General features: G+C 38.0%; 1 protein-coding gene across 2 annotated transcripts in view; it reads right to left on the bottom strand.

Moving 5' to 3' along the window:
• Window positions 1-12,069, bottom strand: part of LOC128218977 (uncharacterized) — a 17,344-nt gene extending 5,275 nt beyond the window's left edge. For both annotated transcript variants that reach the window (XM_052926803.1, XM_052926873.1), the window contains exons 1-2: window positions 11,934-12,069; window positions 2,785-2,891 (exon numbers count right to left, since the gene is read on the bottom strand). The gene's annotated coding sequence lies outside the window, so the exon portion shown is untranslated. The remainder of the gene's footprint in view (window positions 1-2,784; window positions 2,892-11,933) is intronic.

The raw sequence follows: 12,069 nt of genomic DNA, 5'->3' as shown, positions 1-12,069 counted from the left end.
AAGTAGGTCAAAATGTCACATTGATATTTGTTTTCAAAACGCTACACATGGCCCTAATTTTATTGTTGTCGATTCTAACATAAGAAAGAAAGTTAAAAGGACACAGTAAAGCGTCATCCAAGGACAACCTTGATAAAAAAATTCAAAACTCTACACATGGTCCAAATTTCCTTGTGGAGCATTAAAAATAAGAAAGTAGGTTAAATTGTTAAAATCAAGTTCATTCAAGCACAACTTTATATTTGTTTTTAAAATTGTGAACATGGTCCAAATTTCTTTGGTGTAATTTCAAAAATAAGAAAGTTGGTCAAAAAGAATGGGACCAGCTTTGACCCCTGGGGCATAATTTGCAGATTATTGGTAGAGGACCACTATATGATGCTTGTAACAAATTATACAAGGTCTGAGCCTAGCGGTTTCAGGCATGAAGAATTTCAAGAATTTGTTACATAAGTCCACAGAAAACCTCGGGTCGTGGCCAGTTTTGTTCACAAGGGCATAATTTGATATTCATACGAAATTTTGTAAAGAACAGACACAGGAACGACGGAGAGTGCACCATCCAATAAAATCAACAAACTGCAGTTTAGGACTGGAAATAACTACACACTAGTCAGATAAGAATATAACTCTTCCTCCAACATATACAACCTAGTTATCCTTCATTACAATTGATTTTTGTTTGTTTATATAAGATGTGATAAATATCCACGCAAAGTGTTAGATTGTACCTAACAATGCATTACGGTCTAGTTCAATTGAAAAGTCCGATTATTAAATTAGAAATATTATAATTACTTAAGCCTATAAACCTATAAAAAGAGCAAGTATTACCTTAGAAGTGACTATTTTGAAGAATTCATAAAATATATAATATATTCCCCTTTTTCTAAAAATAGACAATAATTCAAACTCCAACCGAAAAGGAGACAATATAACAAGATAGTCATCAAATTATGATTAATAAGTGTGATTTGTTAATAAACACTTAGCTGCAAAGTTGTTCATTGTTTACGCTGTTATTCAAAACATGGGATTTGAATGTATAGAGTGATTTCCATTGATATATATATATATATATATATACATCTTGAATGTTGGTCAACACAATTGCGAGGCCTAAAAGATGCGCATGCGTCCTGTGACGTCATTCCCCCGTGTGCTACATTTTGATCTTTAAGCGTATAAGAACATTGAATGTCATTTTTAGAAAAATACTCAACGAAGCTTGATGAAATTCCGCAAGTCTGACCAAGGCAAGCCTCTATAATGATATAGAACACCGAATTATCGATCACCGTAACAAAACGAGTGTTTTAACAGGTGTTCGAGATTTGTGTCCTGTTCGGGTAAGTAGCGTCAACCAGAAACATTTCGGGTAACGAAAGTCGATACGAATACTAGAATTAGGTTGCAAGGAGACGAGTTTCAACATACTTTAGAATAGAGATATAACCTCTATGTGTGTTAATATAACCATTCAACACAATATTTCCGAGAAAGCTTTTACTAGTGGTGAATTGTTTGTTAATAATAACACGATTATTTTATCGGGAGCAGGACAAAATACCCCCAGGACAAAATCCCATCCGCTCATTTTTGTATAGGTGGGCATAACCCCCTCCCCCCCATCAATTTTATTTTATCTTAACGTAGATTCCATTCATATCAATAAATTCATCGAAAGACCCTTCGGACATCGGAAATAAACATTGACTCCTCTAAACAAAAAGGCGGTATTCTACAGACAAACAATATCTGAAGAGATTAGGCTAAATATTTCAAGGTTAATGCACAACGTTTCAAAGATGCAGTCTTACTCCCAAACAAGATTTACAAAAACAGATATAACTGTTTATATATACCAGAAAGGATTAATAAATGTCAAAAACAATGGTTCTTATGAAGGATACCGAATTTAGTTTGAAAGAAGTGTGCAGAAAACACGGTTTTCTACCTTATGAGACGATAGTAGATCACTGTAAATCTTTTAACATTCACCAATTGTTTTAAAATCGGTTTTCAGCTATTAAATTCACGGCTACAATGTTGTTATCATTTTCCATAAATGCATTATTTAGTAGATAGTTAAAGATTTATCACCCCAAATTCATGTTTGTTATGCATATTTATGTATTGATTTTGAATAAGAGTGTCACTTTGTTTCCAATCTGTATTGCCCTTTGATGTAATGTTATCATCGATAATATCTCAAATGAATGTATATTTATCAGTGAAAGCATAAGCGGCGAAGCCCCTTTGTTTGAACACAGCCCTAAAGGTCAGAGACCACTAAAACCCCTCTATATTCTAAAATCGATTTACCAATTTGCACTCGAATTAACACTGTTTATTGAACTCCACAAACCGAACACAATTTATGGATGGGGGAACTAAGAATTAAACTTTGTTTTAGGTAACGTTTACACTAAGAAACATTGAAATTGGTTGAACGTAACCACTGTAGTTTTGATAAAGTGGCCATATCCGTGTTAAGGTGTACAAACAATGCGGTGAAACAAAAAAGTATGGTCAGCCTGTTCTTTGAAATCACATAACATTCAGTTTCAAAGCAAATGCCTAAAAAGGTATAACTTTGCTTTTATTCACAGGAATGTGTGCAGTGTGTTTTGCTCTGAATTGCAATTAGCGGGTCAGCTCGAGATAAAGCAGTCAGACATTCTTAAAACAGGTTGAAACAAAAGCGTGGCTTACATCAAACAAATATTCGATGATTTTTGGAATTTAACATGACATTAATTGAAAAAAGAATTAATTACTTACATTTTATCGAATCACGTTGTGCATAACAAACACTTGTCTCGTTCACCGGCTGACATTAAACACGGTAGTGTGACGTCATCAAAGATGGCGGATGTGATTTTATACCACTGAAAATATAAAAAATGTTTGTTTGTAGATTTCCTTAGTCAAATCTATTAATCTGTGTCTGCAAAAGGATGCTGTAATCATCCCTGCACAGGAACCCTACATTCTCACCGTCATATTCTGTGATTCGGTGGTTCTACCCCCACATTCGGGCTATGATATTGTTAACCGGAAAGACAACACACTTGTACCAGACGGCGTCCTCATTGCGGTGAAGAACAAGCTGGTGGCTTTACTAGCAAGAAACCTTGACGCCAATTGTTAGTTAGTTAAGATATGACTAGAAAATGCTAAAAATAAACCATTATACATTGGCCTGCTCTACAGATCACCTCCCATTGATGATCCAGAAGTTATTAACCAGCTTCATGAACCCTTGTCAAAACTAACATGTCACGACTCCGCTCTTACAAACATCATACTCAATGGAGATTTCAACGTGCCGGACACAAAGTGGGAAGACATCACAGTGCAAACAATCCAAACTTTTCCTATCAACTGAATAACAGGATGCTGGATCTTGGTAATGCAAATTTCCTCACACAATCGGTAAACGAACCAAACCGTATTAATAGCATTTTAGACTTAACCCTCACTACAGACCCGGATATTATTTTAGACAAAAATGTTCATCCCGGAATAAATGATCACTGTGCAGTAACTTTTGATGTGAAGTTATCAGTAAATATAACGCCAGACCCCCCCCCCCCCAATCCCCACACACACCAGATAGTTATATCTTCCAATATAAGAAGGGGAACAAAAATGGTGTTAAAAGTGATATGAGATTGTTTTGTAACAACTCTGTTACTGATTACCCATTTAAGAAAACCACAGATGAAAATTTTGACTTTCTTGATTAAATGAAAAAAATACTAAATCCAATAAAGAACACATCCCTACTTAGAAACTGTATGAAGAGTAATCCAAGTAACTTAGGACGCACTTTAATCAGTTTGTTCGTTTCAAGATATCTCGGATGTTACTGTCATTTATAATTAAAAGTTTGAATGTTCGGAAACGACCACTTAAGGCACTTTCGAAGCGCATATTGCTCGCAAGATGTTTAAAGTGACATCCTTATTCAAAATATAAAAATACACGTTAATAACAAACCTCAATTTTGACTGATAAACCTTTAACTACTTACTAAATAATGCACTTATGGAACATATGCATTACTGATAACATGATTGTTTCCGTGTATTTAAAAATTGATTGGTGAATGCTTAAAGATTAACAGTGGTCTACTATAGTCTTATAAGGTAGAAATACCGTGTTTTATGCTCATTTTTAAACTCGTTATCCTTCATTAGAACCATTGTTTTCAACATTTCTTCATCCTATTTGGATCATTAAAACAATATAATTATTTGTGGTAAATCTTATTGGGGATCAAGAGTGCATCTTGAATTAAATAATACAAGCGTTATTTAATAAAACATTTTAAAACTGTACTTCACCTTGAGTGGAAAAAGGCAATGTTGTGCACAATACGACATGTTAAACTTTCTTAGCGAAACCTTTCCCCAAATACATACACGGTCACATATTGCCTAGAAATTTCATCTGTATGACATACACGGTCATAATATGCCGAGTACTTTCAGTGCTGTGACATACCCTGTCACAATATTCCGAGTACGTTCAGTGGTATGACATACACTGTCACAATCTGCCGAGAACTTTCAGTGGTATGACATGCACTGTCACAATATGCCGAGTACTTTCAGTTGTATGACATACACTGTCTCAATATGCCGAGTACTTTCAGTGCTATGACATACACTGTCACAATATGCCGAGTACTTTCATAAGTATGATATACACGGTCTAAATATGCCGAGTACTTTCAGTGCTATGACATACACTGTCACACTCTGCCGGGTACTTTCAGTGGTATGGCATACACTGTCACAATACGCCGAGTACTATCAGTGGTATGACATACACTGTCTCAATATGCCGAGTACTTTCAGTGGTATTACATACACTGTCACAATATGCCGAGTACTTTCAGTGGTATGACATACACAGTCACAATATGCCGAGTACTATCAGTGGTATGACAAAAACTATCACAATATGCCAAGTACTTTCAATGGTATGACATGCACTGTCTCAATATGCCGAGTACTTTCAGTGGTATGATATACACGGTCTAAATATGCCAAGTACTTTCAGTGATATGACATACACTGTCACAATATGCCGAGTACTTTCAGTGATATGACATACACTGTCACAATATACCGAGTACTTTCAGTGGTATGACATGCACTGTCTCAATATGCTGGGATCTTTCAGTGGTATGACATACACTGTCACAATATGCCGAGTACTTCCAGTGGTATGACATGCACTGTCACAACCTGCCGAGTACTTTCAATGGTATGACATACACTGTCACAATCTGCCGAGTACTTTCAGTGGTATGGCATACACTGTCACAATACGCCGAGTACTATCAGTGGTATGACATACACTGTCTCAATATGCCGAGTACTTTCAGTGGTATTACATACACTGTCACAATATGCCGAGTACTTTCAGTGGTATGACAAAAACTATCACAATATGACAAGAACTTTCGATGGTATGACATGCACTGTCACAATATGCCGAGTACTTTCAGTGCTATGACATACACTGTCACAATATGCCGAGTACTTTCATAAGTATGATATACACGGTCTAAATATGCCGAGTACTTTCAGTGCTATGACATACACTGTCACACTCTGCCGGGTACTTTCAGTGGTATGGCATACACTGTCACAATACGCCGAGTACTATCAGTGGTATGACATACACTGTCTCAATATGCCGAGTACTTTCAGTGGTATTACATACACTGTCACAATATGCCGAGTACTTTCAGTGGTATGACATACACAGTCACAATATGCCGAGTACTATCAGTGGTATGACAAAAACTATCACAATATGCCAAGTACTTTCAATGGTATGACATGCACTGTCTCAATATGCCGAGTACTTTCAGTGGTATGATATACACGGTCTAAATATGCCAAGTACTTTCAGTGATATGACATACACTGTCACAATATGCCGAGTACTTTCAGTGATATGACATACACTGTCACAATATACCGAGTACTTTCAGTGGTATGACATGCACTGTCTCAATATGCTGGGATCTTTCAGTGGTATGACATACACTGTCACAATATGCCGAGTACTTCCAGTGGTATGACATGCACTGTCACAACCTGCCGAGTACTTTCAATGGTATGACATACACTGTCACAATCTGCCGAGTACTTTCAGTGGTATGGCATACACTGTCACAATACGCCGAGTACTATCAGTGGTATGACATACACTGTCTCAATATGCCGAGTACTTTCAGTGGTATTACATACACTGTCACAATATGCCGAGTACTTTCAGTGGTATGACAAAAACTATCACAATATGACAAGAACTTTCGATGGTATGACATGCACTGTCACAATATGCCGAGTACTTCAGTGGTATGACATACACTGTCTAAATATGCCGAGTACTTCAGTGGTATGACATACACTGTCTAAATATGCCAAGTACTTTCAGTGATATGACATACACTGTCTAAATATGCCGAGTACTTCAGTGGTATGACATACACAGTCTAAATATGCCTATTACTTTCAGTGATATGACATACACTGTCTAAATATGCCGATTACTTTCAGTGGTACGATATACACTGTCTATATATGCCGAGTATTCAGTGGTATGACATGCATGGTCACAATATGCCGAGTACTTTCATAGGGATGACATGCATGGTCACAACCTGCCGAATACTTTCAGTGATATGACATACACTGTCACAATATGCCGTTTACTTTCAGTGGTATGATATACACGGTCTAAATATGCCAAGTACTTTCAGTGATATGACATACACTGCCACAATATGCCGAGTACATTCAGTGATATGACATACACTGTCACAATATACCGAGTACTTTTAGTGGTATGACATGCACTGTCTCAATATGCTGGGATTTTTCAGTGGTATGACATACACTGTCACAACCTGCCGAGTACTTTCAATGGTATGACATGCACTGTCTCAATAGGCTAGGATCTTTCAGTGGTATGACATGCACTGTCTCAATATGCTGGGATCTTTCAGTGGTATGACATGCACTGTCACAGCCTGCCGAGTACCTTCAGTGGTATGCCATACACTGTCACAACCTGCTGACTACTTTCAGTGATATGACATACACTGACACAACATGCCGAGTACTTTCAGTGATATGACATACACTGACACAATATGCCAAGTACTTTCAGTGGTATGCTATACACTGTCACAACCTGCTAAATACTTTCAGTGATATGACATACACTGTCACAACCTGCCGAGAACCTTCAGTGGTATGCCATACAATGACACAACCTGCCGACTACTTTCAATGATATGACATACACTGTCACAATATGCCGAGTACTTTCAGTGGTTTGACATGCACTGTCACAACCTGCCGAGTACCTTCAGTGGTTCGACATACACTGTCACAATATGCCGAGTTCTATCAGTGGTATGACATACACTGTCAAAATATGCCGAGTACTTTCAGTGATATGACATACACTGTCACAATATGCCGAGTACTTTCAGTGATATGACATACACTAACACAACCTGCCGAGTACTTTCAGTGATATGACATACACTGACACAACCTGCCGAGAATTTTCAGTGGTATGCCATACACTGTCACAACCTGCCGACTACTTTCAGTGATATGACATACACTGACACAACATGCCGAGTACTTTCAGTGATATGACATACACTGACACAATATGCCGAATATTTTCAGTGGTATGACATACACTGTCACAATCTACTGAGTATTTTCAGTGGTGTGACATACACTGTCACAAGCTGTCTTGTACTTTCAGTCGTATGCCATACACTGACACAATCTGCCAATTACTTCCGAGATCTTCCAGTGGCATGCCATACACTGTCACAAGCTGTCTCGTACTTTCAGTCGTATGCCACACACTGTCACAATATGCCAAGTACTTCCGAGATCTTCCAGTGGTATGCCATACACTGTCACAATATGCCGACTACTTTCAGTGGTAAGACATAAACTGTCACAATATGTCGAGTACTTTCAGCGGCATGACATACACTGTCTAAATATGCCGAGTACGTTCAGTGGTATGACAAACACTGTCTAAATATGCCGAGTACGTCAGTGGTATGACATACACTGTCACAACCTGCCGAGTACTTTCAGTGGAATGACATACACTGTCACAATATGTCGAGTACTTTCAGCGGTATGACATACACGGTCACAATATGCCGAGTACTTTCAGTGATATGACATACACTGTCACAATATGCCGAGTACGTTCAGTGATATGACAGACACTGTCACAATATGCCGATTACTTTCAGTGGTACGACATACACTGTCACATATTGCCGAGTACTTTCAGTGGTTTGACATACACTGTCACAATATGCCGAGTACTTTCAGTTGAATGACATTCACTGTCACAATATATCGAGTACTTTCAGTGGAATGACATTCACTGTCACAATATATCGAGTAATTTCAGTAATATGACATACACGGTCACAATATGCCGAGTACTTCCAGTGGTATGACGTACACTGTCACAATATGCCGGGTACTTTCCGAGGTATGACATACACTGTCACAAAATGCCGAGTACTTTCAGTGGTATGACGTACACTGTCTAAATATGCCGAGTACGTCAGTGGTATGACATAGACTGTCACAATATGCCGAGTACTTTCAGTGGAATAACATACACTGTCACAATATGTCGAGTACTTTCAGTGGTACGACATACACTGTCACACATTGCCGAGTACTTTCAGTGGAATGACATACACTGTCACAATATGTCGAGTACTTTCAGTGGAATGACATTCACTGTCACAATATGTCGAGTACTTTCAGTGATATGATATACACTGTCACAATATGCCGAGTACTTTCAGTAGTATGACGTACACTGTCACAATATGCCGGTTACTTTCTGAGGTATGACATACACTGTCACAAAATGCCGAGTACTTTCAGTGGTATGACGTACACTGTCCCAATATGCCGAGAACTTTCAGTGGTATGACATGCACTGTCACAATATGCCAAGTACTTTCAGTGGTATGACATACACTGTCAAAATATGCCGAGTACTTTCAGTGGTATGACATGCACTGTCACAAGATGCTGGGTTATTTCAGTGGTATGCCATACACTGTAACAACCTGCCAACTACTTTCAGTGGTATGACATGCACTGTCACAACCTGCCGAGTGCTTTCAGTGGTATGCCATACACTGTCACAATATACCGAGTACTTTCAGTGGTATGACATGCACTATCACAACCTGCCGAGTACTTTCAGTGGTATGACATGCATTGTCACAACCTGCCGACTACTTGCAGTGATATGACATACATTGACACAACATGCCGAGTACTTTCAGTGATATGACATACAATGACACAATATGCCGAATACTTTCAGTGGTATGACATACACGGTCACAATATGCCAAGTACTTTCAGTGATATGACATACACTGTCACAATTTGTCTTGTAATTGCAGTCGTATGCCATTCACTGACACAATATGCCAAGTACTTCGGAGATCTTTCAGTGGTATGCCACTCACTGTCACAATATGCCGAGTACTTCGGAGATCTTTCCGTGGTATGCCACACACTGTCACATTATGCCGAGTACTTTCAGTGGAATGACATACACGGTCACAATATGTCGAGTACTTTCAGTGATATGACATACACTGTCTAAATATGCCGAGTACGTTCAGTGGTATGACATACACTGTCTAAATATGCCGAGTACTTCAGTTGTATGACATAGACTGTCACAATATGCCGAGTACTTTCAGTGGAATGACATACACTGTCACAATATGTCGAGTACTTTCAGTGGCATGACATACACTGTCCCAATATGCCGAGTAATTTCAGTGGAATGACATACACGGTCACAATATGCCGATTACATTCAGTGATATGACATACACTGTTACAATATGCCGATTACTTTCAGTCGTACGACATACGCTGTCACATATTGCCGAGTACTTTCAGTGGAATGACATACACTGTCACAAGCTGCCTAGTACTTTCAGTGGAATGACATACACGGTCACAATATGCCGAGTACTTTCAGTGATATGACATACACTGTCACAATATGCCGAGAACGTTCAGTGATATGACATACACTGTCACAATATGCCGATTACTATCAGTGGTATGACATACACTGTCACAATATGTCGAGTACTTTCGGTGGTATGACATACACTGTCACACTCACGCGTGTCAATCCATGGGGTCACAGGTTTGATTTTCCGCCAATTCACTAAAATAATTATATTTATCGTATTCCTGGAAGAACGTTTAATGGGGGTTCCGTGTAACAGTGATATAAACTGGTGCACCAGGACCAGGGTAGCTCTAACCAGGGTAAAATTCTGTCTGTGCACTAAGCTTTAAAAAATAATTTGAGTAACAATATTATCGGGACACTTGCCGATTGGGCGTTGCCCGAGTGCATGTAAAATAAACTTACACACACAACCAAAATTGGCAATTTATTTACTGTGTGCAGAACACTGGAAAAGACAATATGGTGAGAAAACTCAAACGAACACACATCAGCTATACTGAGCATTCTTCGTAGCATCTGTATATACATACACCAGTTTTAATGTGTTCACGATTATAACTATTCTGTTTTTGATTTTATACTTTTTTTCATTTTTGGCGGTGGTCTTAATAGTGCTGATAACTATTGCTTATGCTAGTGTTTCTAATGTAAATCATTATGAATATGTAACGGTCCGCTGAATGCGGTGGATGTGCGTTCATAGTCTCCACTTCTATGCACTTGCTAGAAAGCTCAGCTGTCCTGTGAGGCATAGTAAGTTGGAACTTCAACAATCTTTAAAGCTCTGCTTTCCGGATGGTTGAGGTGTAACGGACCCAGTAGGCGGCAGAGGTCTACAGCGGCGGATGTGCGTTCATAATAATAATAATCCGTATAAAATGGAATTACGTTTATACCAGATGTAAAACTTGGTTGGTAATATGCAAATTAGCAAAGCCCAGGCTATGTGAGAATAGAGAAGTTAGTGTATATAAAGACCAGTGGACCCCTTCAAGGTCGAGCATGCTTTTCCCTGAAGGGATCGGTTGGTGTTTGTTTCATTACGCCAGAAAGCTCGGCTATCTAGTGTTTGTTTGTTTGACGTCGCATGTACAAATATTTCTGGTTATGGTGTTGATAATACTGATTAATATTTCTGTTGTTGTTGTTAGTAATGCTGATTAATATTTCTTATGTTGATGGTGTTGTTGCTGTTGTTAATAATGCTGATTAGTATTTCTGATGTTTTTCTTGTTGTTGTTAATAATGCTGAATAAAATTTCTGATGTTGAATGAAATACGCGTAATGAAACAAATAGAATGAAATAAGTTGAACAAAACACGCGGAAAGCGTAATAGAATTTAGCACGAAGTATACTTACCAAATGAATGTTACCCATGTGAATTTACATATGAATTAAAATGGCAGCATACAATCATTTTAGATAACATTGATAAAACAAGGAAATAACAGGAAGTTCAAATAAAGTATCCCAAATCTACAAATGGAGCTCAACTATATTCTGACAAACAGAAACTGAAAAAAAGTTATCGCACAAAGAAATGTCCCTCAGCAGTATTAAGATTATTAATTCACGGTTTGGAATTTAGACCCTTCTACTTTTCCATAATTAGCTTAGTCTTACTTATATTTCACAAAGCGCTAAAGAATGTTTGGCATGTGCAGACATGGTTTATTGCCCATTATGCAAGTTTCATAACAAACACCAGTGGGTTATAAGAAGATACATATTAAACATTTGTTAACAGTTTCCATAATAACGGAATTGAATTACAAACATAGCATTCCTTTCATATGTCTTAACAGATAAGTAAATACTTACATTTCATAGGTGATATGTACATCATTCAATTGGAGCGTGCCCTGCCCGGCATTAAACAGAATACAAACACTTCCTAATAAATCCAATCCTATCTACTGAGTCATCTCCGGCAAGATATATGTGATCAGTTTGCATA

This window comes from Mya arenaria, chromosome 1, assembly GCF_026914265.1.
Source record: "Mya arenaria isolate MELC-2E11 chromosome 1, ASM2691426v1".
Taxonomy (NCBI): domain Eukaryota; kingdom Metazoa; phylum Mollusca; class Bivalvia; order Myida; family Myidae; genus Mya; species Mya arenaria.
This window is presented reverse-complemented; position numbering and strand designations above follow the sequence as displayed.